Here is a 10079-nt window from a genome sequence, read left to right as displayed (position 1 = left end):
CAGGGCAAATAAACTGCATATGCTTCTGAGGACAAAGCGCAGAGCGTTTAAAACAGGATGTTATCTTCTACAATACATAGTTTCCGTTTCAGTTAATCTGACTAAAATAAAATGCACACACACACCATGTTTTTCTGTTTTATTGACGAAGCAGACGCGCTCGTGATCAAAAGGGTATGATGCCGCTTTCAAGTGCTGGTTGGAACTAAGTCACTCGAAAACGTCCGACTAGCTAACTGGTTGAAAGCGGCGCGAAAATAACTACAACCAGTTAGCAAGTCTAATATTTTCGATTTTCCAAATACGTCAACGCAGCATGTCAGCCGTACCTAAAACCCATAGATGAAAGCGCGTGAACAGACGATACAGGAAATTACAATTCGCAAGACCTAGAAACAACTTTTCAAGAAGATTTTCGATGACCATTCATGTTGGATTAAATTTTAAGCGTCCAGCACTGCAAACCAACTAAAATATTGTTTATTTTATTTGTATTTTTTGTAATAAGGACGGGAACACCTTTTTTCGCTAACGTTTCGGTTGTGCAGGTAAACTAGTTTTTTTCTTATCAACTTGTTTTGTAATGCTGGTGGATAAGGGAGCTTCCCTTTTGGCAATAATGTTCATGTGTAACGTTACTACAGGATTCAAATAAATGGATCGTTATGCCAGGTGAGGAATAACATTTGATTAGTATTTATGTTTAGGTGTTAAGTGACTTTGTGGGTGTATAGGCTACTGTATGCAGGGAGTCTGGTGGTTGCCAATACTCACACAATACTACTGTAGCCAAACTAATGGAGTCCCACCTCTTCCCAGGTGAATTCCACAGGTATAGAAAACTAAACAGTATGGCCACCAGATGGCCTAAAACTCTTACATGCAAATAAAATCTTTCAATCCCAAAGAGACAGTAATAGCTGTTAAAACGCATAGGCCTATGGTAAAGAAAAACAACGCCTGTTGTCATTCTGTTTGGCAATGTAAGTAGTAGCCTTTAGGTCGGTTAACGTTGATAGAACTTTAGTTGACCGAGTTTGTTGCAATTTCTGTTTTATTGAAAGGGAATGATACCGCGTTCACGTCCTGATCGGAATAAGGAAACTCGAAAATGTTTGACCTGCTTACTCAGTGGTTCCCTACCAGCGGTACTAGGAGAAGCCTCATGGGGCCATTATTCTACTAGTAAAATGCACATGGGGTACTCCGACTAGAGCAAAATGCAGTTGTTAGGTACAGTAACCGAAAAAGGTTGGGAACCACTGTGCTAACTTGTTGAACGCGGCACTTGAATAACTACAACCAGATAACGAGTCCAAACTTTTCGAGTTTCCAAATTTCGAATTGTGCTTAAACTCAGCATGTCACCCGCACCCAACCCATCGATGAAAGCGCGTGGACATAAGATATAGGAAGTTACAATTCACAAGAACTTGTCAAGAAGATTTTCGATGACCATTACAGTTACATTACGCGTCCAGTCACTGCCAACCGACTAAAGCATTGTTGCGTTTATTTGTATATTTTGCAATAAGGACGGGAACACCTTTTTTCGCTCACCTTTCGGTTGCGCAGTTGAGCTATTTATTTTCTTATCAGCTAGTTTTGTACTACTGGTGGAAAAGGGAGTTCCTTGTCGTCAATGTTCATATGTACAGGATAAAAATAAATGGACCATAATGCCAGGTGAGGAATAACATTTGATTAGTGTTTGTTATTACATAGCGGGAAAATTCCTAGACTTAGCCCATTCATAGATGCTAACTACTTATAGCGCAGTGACTATAGTCATCTATCTTCTGGCAGGGGTAGTTTTGTTGAGAAGGGTGCAATTGCCTCCTGCGATTAGGGGCATTCCTGTATCTGCAGGAACCCCTATTTATACTTCTATTGGACCATTTTTAAATTAGGCCAGTTGGGAGGCGGGGGCGCTCCAGTGCAGTAGGTGGCGCTAATGCACAATAACGTTGGATGCCAGCCACCGATAAACACCACAGAGAAGGGGCGGGATGACAACGGTAGCTAGCTGTACACTAGGAGGCAGTGTCGAGCTAACAAAGGACACTGTGCTAGCCCTAAGGAGGACTCTGGTACACAGCAGACGGGAGGCAGGGGCGACACCGTATGTTAGCTCGCAAACTGACGTGGATGTCGATTATGGCACCTCACCTCTCTGATTCAGAGGGGTTGGGTTAAATGCGGTAGACACATTTCAGTTGAAGCATTGTTGTACAACTGACGAGGTATCCCCCTTTCCCTAACACACTTCCGTACTTGACCGTGTCCCGTACATGTGACCGTATTTTAGCCCCCCTAAAAATGTATACTTCCAGGTCAACTGTATTATGAATACAAACTTCTCCGCTTTCCAGCAAAATCATTGACAGCGCGACCTTCATGCTTGCCGGTCTCTCTGCATGTTTGAAGAAGGCAATGGATATCAGCCTGGTCTTTTAAAAAATGGCGAAGGGGGAAGCGAAGGCTACTGAGTAATAGTGAAAGGGGAGATATGTCGTGTGGGGATTTTTTTTAACCTGATTTGTCCAATTTATCACCTCAAAAATGTTTATGAAACACTATGAAGAGTTTTTATATATTGTGTCATTACATACCTATTTGAAGGTTTGTGTCGAATTTGAATAGGGTTTTTAGGGTGCAGCTAAAGTTATAATCACACATTAAACTGGCTTTGCGAATCATGATGGCTTGCAGTGATGACGCGAAAATGATTTGCATTCAGTTGTACAATTGACTAGGGATCCCTCTTTCCCTGTCTTTTTTATTAATTTTTTATTTTAGATCATTACCTATTTTTTTTAATATATATTATTTTATTTATTAACAACCAATACAGAAAGTACATGAGGGAACCACAAGTATATATAGATTATAAACAATGGACAATCGAGCTAGGGGGACAATCGAGCTACCCCCTAGCTCGATTGTCCATTGTTTATAATCTATATATACTTGTGTTCCCTCATGTACTTTCTGTATCACATTACAATTACACAAGGACCTTGAGGGACATACATGCACTTACAATTCTAACAGCTTTTTTTGAGTATTTAACTGTCTTAAAATACATTTAAATTTCTTTTTGTAGGGTAAGAACATTTGTTTTTTTGTTTGTAATTTTACATTTGTGTATATGAAATTTGGCCAAAAGAATAATGAACTTAATTACATAAAAATGTTTCGTATGTAAAGAATCCAAGCAGTATATCTCTCCACAATAGTGTAAAATCTTCATAAATGTGTTCAATTATAAATCTACTGATGTCTTGCATGAATACAATGCCAAAAAAGATGCAACACTGTTTCTGGGTGGTCATTACGAAAGGAGCAATTTGAGTTGATGTTTTCCTTAAACTTCTTCATATTGGTAGGATAATATTTATGAATAATTTTAAAGGAAACTTCCTTAATTTTGTTAACAAGTAGGTATATGTGTGGCAACATCCAAACTTTTTTCCAACAGAAATTATAAATAAATCCATTCCAATAAGGCATGACATACAAACATCCCGCTGAAACAAGTTTCGTATTGCTCTGTGTGTTGAATGGACCAAAAGAGAAACAAATATATCCTACTGATGAGTCAACAGGGTCAATAGAAGATAGGCTCTGTGGGTCAGGTCTTGACAAGTTCCTGAATAACAGAGCAACACCTGAGGGAATGGCGTCTAAAACAATTGCAAAATCTTTAGGTGTTACAGGGACCTTCTAAAGTGATAAGAATATTTCCCTGTCCTTTTCATTTTCTTGTATCTAATCTGCAAGCGAAGCGCGCACGATACGTCCTGATACGTCACAATATATCATACAGCGTCAGGGGTCCGTATTTTTCAACTTTTCTCAAATACTATTGGTCTATTACCATGTCAATCAACACTTGAATAGAAACTTTGTTTACACTATGTATTTTAATGCCAACAGTCTACAATTGCATTATTTATTTTTTATCGCATCCTCGTTTGAATGCTGTGGTACGCAAAATCTATGGTTAACTACACCTAGTTTTACAGTTGAGAAATTATTCAGAACCCTTGACTTTTTCCACATTTTGTTACATTTACAGCCATATTATAAAATTGATTAATTCATTTTTCCCCCTCATCAATCTACACACAATACCTCAATGAAACAGTGTTGGCGACTGTTGGCTAGTACACAGTGTTTCCCCAACCTTCCACCTGCTTTGCTAGCAGGAGACGGGTGGCGAACAGTACTAGACAGTGTCCTGTGGGGCACTATATTCCCACTGTTCTGTTAACGACGAGGAGGACGGGAGGGAGCGAAGTACATTGTCTGCCGGTATCGCTCACACTAGCTAGCAAGTAGGACTCCGTTACACAGTAGTCGGGAGTAAGGGTCAACACCGTGTGCTAGATAGCTACCTATCAAGATAGCTTGCACACGGTGTCAGATGACCGGTAGACAGTGTCTTTCACCCCACCCCTCATGTTTTTTTCCATTACACAGGAGGCAGGGCAAAACCATGTGCTAACTAGAAAGCTAGTGGGAGGGATGTTCATACAGGAACCATTGGGGTGCTCGAGGGGTGTGGTGGGGAGTTGTTTATGAAGGACCCAATGGGATGCTCGAGGGAACTGCAGGAATGCCCACATGCAGGAACACCCTGAATTGCAGGCTGCAGTTGCACACTATTGGTTTTGTAAAGAGCCCCGAAGCCTGTTCAAAACGTTAACATGCATCACTTGCGGTACCGTTTTGGAAACAGGAGGAACATCTTTCATATCAGTGAGAAATAATTTTAGAAAAACAAAATATAAAATTACCAAACACCTTTTTTTAGGGTTAGTCTTCCCACACAGCCATATTTCCATGTTTCAGCGTTGGTTTAGAGTACGGAAAATGCTGTTGGCTGCAACTGTTAAAATCTGTTAAAACAGTGGACAGTAACTTCTTATATTTTTTGCATTTGTGAAATTATTTTGATGTGATATGAAAGTGTAGGGCTGTTTCTAGAACAGTACTGCAATTGTGGAACCCCATACCTGTCCTTGGGCTATAAGAAGCAACATTAGGCTCCTTTAGTTCATTATTGGGCTAGGTCATCCCTACTATCCGGTGCCTTTTCTGTCCCCCGGAAATATAACCTCTTATCACCTCTTAGTCTAAAATGTGGATTCCAAATTGCTTTAAATATATAGTACATTTGGAAAGTATTCAGACCCCTTGACTTTTTCTACATTTTGTTACGTTAGAGCCTTGTGGATAACATATATATATATATATTTTTAAATCCTCATCAATCTACATACAATACCCCATAATGACAAAGCGAAAACAAGTTTTTAGAAATTTGTGCAAAAAAATGTTTAATAAAAATAATACCTTATTTCATTGAGGTATTGTGTGTAGATTGATGAGGGGGAAAAATGAATTAAATCAATTTTATAATATGTCTGTAAATGTAACAAAATGTGGAAAAAGTCAAGGGTTCTGAATAATTTCTCAACTGTAAAACTAGGTGTAGTTAACCATTACTCAGATATGGATCTCAAAGGGAATTTTATGCATTTAGTTTTTTTGTAGATGTAGGTGCTTTTGCCATGTCCCCAGGTCCTATTCATCAACTTTTATGAGAAATATAAGCCATCAAATAATAAAATATTAAATCCTTCATTATTTTATTATCCTACTTAAAAATCTAAACTTTTTTCTGAATTATTGTATTTAATATTATTATGGTTTTCTGTGTGTCCCTGAACACTTTCTACCCTGTTAGTTTATAGTAAGTCCCCTTAAAAAACAGACCCTTCCCACAATGGCATCATGTTCAGGAAGTATCTTAATTTTGGGGGTGGGAAAACAATAGTGGAAAGCTAAATAAATCATTATACCTCAGTGAAAGACCTATGTCACGCAGCTAAAGTTTTACAGGGATGAACAAATTATCTTCAGTCAGTCTTTCTAATGAGCCCTTCCCAGCTTGATAGTTTATACTCATGGCTAGAAACTTCAATGATCATTCGAAACTTGTCTGCCTGAATTGGGACATGGGAGAGTCTTCAGAATCATTGTTTTTATCTGAGTATTTTCTTTTTTTAAATGTAGATGTTAATGCCGTATTTATACATTTTCTGTTAAAATCACTATAATAAATGTTTTAGCTTTCACCCTGGCCCGATATTAGCTACACTATCTAGCTACTTTCCCCTCCTTATTGCAGGACAGCAGCAGGCAAACTCACCAGCAGATCCGACTTGCTTGCTTACAATTGCACTAGGGTCAGACAGGCTTCCTGTATAGATTAAAACACAGCAGAGGTGGCATGAGATATGTCTCGGAAAATGTACCTCGATCCAGGTAGCCTACAATGTATTTTTCTCTGAATTGTCCCATTATTCCAACTGTTACAACAAGAAGAATTAAACAACTGCTCGTTTTTCCTGAAAACTGCCCTTTTCATCCTTATGCTAGGTAGCAGAAGTCACAGCAGTAGACTACGGTAGGGATTAAAACCTGTAACCGGGATCCCATGACCACTTTTCACAAAAGCCAGGTTTCTAGAAAACAGTCGACTATATTGATTTTAAACTGGTGTCGAGAACAACGCGGCAGAGGCTGGCGACAGTGGAGTGAGGAGAGGAGGAAACTTCCATTGGGCCAAGAAAAAGAGCAGAGAAAGGAAAACTCACCTTAGTTCTGATCAACTGAATGGTGAAAATATTGGCCTGTTTCGCAATTGACAATGATGTCATTGTTAACAACATTGCTCTATCATCATTACTAAATATCAGTTTCACTTGCTGTGAAATTTTTATATAGTGGGGCAGCCAAGCCGGCAATGTGTTGTAGCCACAATCTTATTTTGGGAGAACCATGGCATAGTGGCCATATCTAGTTTTTAAAAGCTTTAAATGGGCACTTATTGAAAGTTGTTAAATTGTCTGAAAATATTCATCCCTACTGTACAATGACATCCATATGTTTAGTACCAATCAGGGTTTGGAACTGAAATATTTTCCAATAGTTCTATCTGAATGGAAACATCATTTTTTGTTCCGTTCCACTGTTCCAACCAGCAAAATAAAGTTCTAAACCAGTTTGAATCAAAAAAAGTTAGTTGATATTGTTCCTTTTTAAACATCTGAAATCACATTTTTTGTTTTCTCCTTTTAGCTCGACATTAAAAATCAGTGCGGGTAGAGAAGCTTGCTATATGGAGCGGGCAGGCAATTTGTTTACATACATTGGACAGACAGGTGTAGGACGCAAGATGTGACTGATTTTGTGGGTGGGGAGAGGGTGGAGGCTTGGCTTGAAGAGCTGGCCATCTTATGACATACATTATCTGACTTGGGCTCCCAATTATACCTACGGAAGAACAGCTTCAATGAAGAAACATTGAATGTCTTTGAACTTCACATACTGGCAAAGATTTTCAGATGGCAAGCAGGCAGACAATGGAATACGTTTCTGCGTGACCGAGCGAGGGCTTTGCATAGGTGCTTTGTTGCGTTTGTTGTGGGACTGGAAAAAATGCTTGGAACGTAAAATAACGTTAGTAATTAACTGGTTCCCATGTTTTCAAAATATTAGTACTGTTTGGAACGGTATAGATCACTTTTGTTCCCGGTCCTGATTCTTTTCCTGTAAAAATATACTTGTTTTTCTGTTCTGTTCCTTGAACCGGTTCCAACGCCTGGCACTAGTACCAATATCACAAGTTATTTATTGTGTAGGCTGCCATCCTACTCAAAATATAATCAAGTGGCATGGAACAAATTGGCCACGTTAGCTACTGCCAGCGACATAATACAGCTGCTCGGTGAAGGAACTACTGCCCAGTGGGAAGCAACAGTGGAGTGGGAAGCACCTAGACACAACACCGTTGCACCAGTCATTCACACGAGCTTGTCGTTACGTTTGCTAATTGGCATGTCAAGGTGACATACAGATGGTGATATATACTGCAAGTTATTTCTCCCTCGCCCATCGAAATAAACAACTTTATTTTACAAGTTAACTACCACAATGCTTCTGTTGCCAGCATTCAACTAGCTAGTTCGGAAGGGCTCCGCAGCAACTGACTGCAACAAATCCGTCTCCACTCAATTAAGCTGTGTGACATATATCATCAATTTTGGCTCCAGGTGTGTCCGTATAGCCATTCCTTTACTTTTACTATTTTCTACATTGTAATAATAGTGAAGACATCAAAACTATGAAATGACACATGAAATCATGTAGTAACCAAAAAACAAATCAAAATATATTTTATATTTGAGATTCTTCAAATTAGCCACCCGTTGCCTTGATGACAGCTTTGTACACTCTTGGCATTCTCTCAACTACCTTCACCTGGAATGCATTTCCAACTGTCTTGAAGGAGTTCCAACATATGCTGAGCACTTGTTGGCTGCATTTCCTTCACTCTGTGGTCCAACTCATCCCAAACCGTCTTAATTGGGTTAAATAGCCCTTACACAGCCTGGAGGTGTGTTGGGTCATTGACTTGTTGAAAAACAAATGACAGTTCCACTAAGCGCAAACCAGATGCGTATTGCTGCGGAATGCTGTGGTAGCCATGCTGGTAAAGTGTGTCTTGAATTCTAAATCAATCACAGACAGTGTCACCAGCAAAGCACCATCACACCTCCTCCATCCTTCACGTGGGAACCACACATTCGGAGGTCATCCGTTCACCTACTCTGCATCTTACAAAGACACGGCTGTTGGAACCAAAAATGTATAATTTGGAAATAATGTATAATTTGGAAATATTAGACCAAAGGACACAATTCCACCAGTCTAATGTCCATTGCTCATGTTTCTTTGCCCAAGCAAGTCTCTTATTAACTTTTGACTGGTACTGTACATGCATGCATTGTTAACACTTTCAAACAGTTTTATGTGTATGTCCCTAACAGTGTTGCAATATGATTGTGTGAACAATCTGCCTATAATTATTAGGATTTAAGTGCCTGAGCTTGACCAATATGTTCTTCTGAAAGTCAAACATAACCCTTTTCTGATAGAATACCCCCAAAATGAATGATTTTTTCCTTCAAGTTATGAGGTCCAAAATGTCACCTGAGAGTAAGAATGACTCAGCTGTTGAATCTCATTGTCATTGGACAAAATATTATATTGTATGGAATGGAGGTTAGGGAAGTCGTGGGAAAGTCGGTTGCTTGGAGGGAATAGAGGCTATTGTCTTAGTGGAACAAATACTGTAGAAAACATTTGTTCCCTTTTCTGGTGTCTGCATGCATACAGGCTCAACAGAACTATACACTCACTTCTCTTAGAAGCTGGGCTAATTTGTTGTGTCGTGTTTCTTCCCTCACTGCTTCAGTGGAGTTCTATACTGTGTAGATACAGTATCCTATTAAATCTCTGCAACTATCAATGGCTAAACAGATTTATTCTTAAATTAAAGGGGAGAATTATTGTAATAAGTTCTGATAAATAAGTATTTACTGTCATGTAAATACTTTACTTAGATTGCCAGTCTAATGCCATTTGTAATGTTTACAGTGCATTCAGAAAGTATAGAGACCCCTTCACTTTTTCCACATTTCGTTACGTTACAGCCTTAATCTAAAATGTATTGAATTAATTGTTTTCCTCATCAATCTACACAATACCCCATAATGACAAATAATGACAACTGTTGTTGTTTAAAAAAAAAAAAATTGCAACATGTATTCAATATAAAAAAACAATACCTTACATAAGTATTCAGACCCTTTGCTGTGAGACTCGATTTCGAGTTCAGGTGCATCCAGGTTCAACTGATCATCCTTGAGATGTTTCTACAACTGGATTGAAGTCCACATGTGGTAAATTCAATTAATTGGAAATGATTCGGAAAGGCACACACCTGTCTATATAAGGTCTCATAGTTGACAGTGCATGTCAGCGCAAAAACCAAGTTATGAGGTCAAAGGAATTGTCCGTAGAGCTCCGAGACAGGATTGTGTCGAGACACAGATCTGGGGAAGGGTTTCAAACATTTCTGCAGCATTGAAGGTCCCCAAGAACACAGTGGGCAAACTTTGCAATTGGGGGGGGGGGTGGCCTTGGTCAGGGAGTTGACCAAG

The 10079-nt window shown here is 39.1% G+C and overlaps 1 protein-coding gene across 8 annotated transcripts in view; it reads left to right on the top strand.

Annotated features, from left to right (window-relative positions):
* Window positions 1-299: 299 nt before the first annotated feature.
* Window positions 300-10079, top strand: part of LOC112226586 (unconventional myosin-IXb) — a 76437-nt gene continuing 66657 nt past the window's right edge. For 2 of the 8 annotated variants that reach the window (XM_024391014.2, XM_024391013.2), the window contains exon 1: window positions 300-548. The gene's annotated coding sequence lies outside the window, so the exon portion shown is untranslated. Of the gene's footprint in view, window positions 673-1388; window positions 1687-10079 lie in introns of those variants that run through there. The other 6 variants (XM_042308211.1, XM_024391012.2, XM_024391008.2 and 3 more) reach the window with 6 other exon arrangements.

Source organism: Oncorhynchus tshawytscha, linkage group LG28, assembly GCF_018296145.1.
Source record: "Oncorhynchus tshawytscha isolate Ot180627B linkage group LG28, Otsh_v2.0, whole genome shotgun sequence".
NCBI lineage: Eukaryota > Metazoa > Chordata > Actinopteri > Salmoniformes > Salmonidae > Oncorhynchus > Oncorhynchus tshawytscha.
Note: the sequence above shows the minus strand (reverse complement) of the source record. Positions and strands in the feature narration are given on the sequence as shown.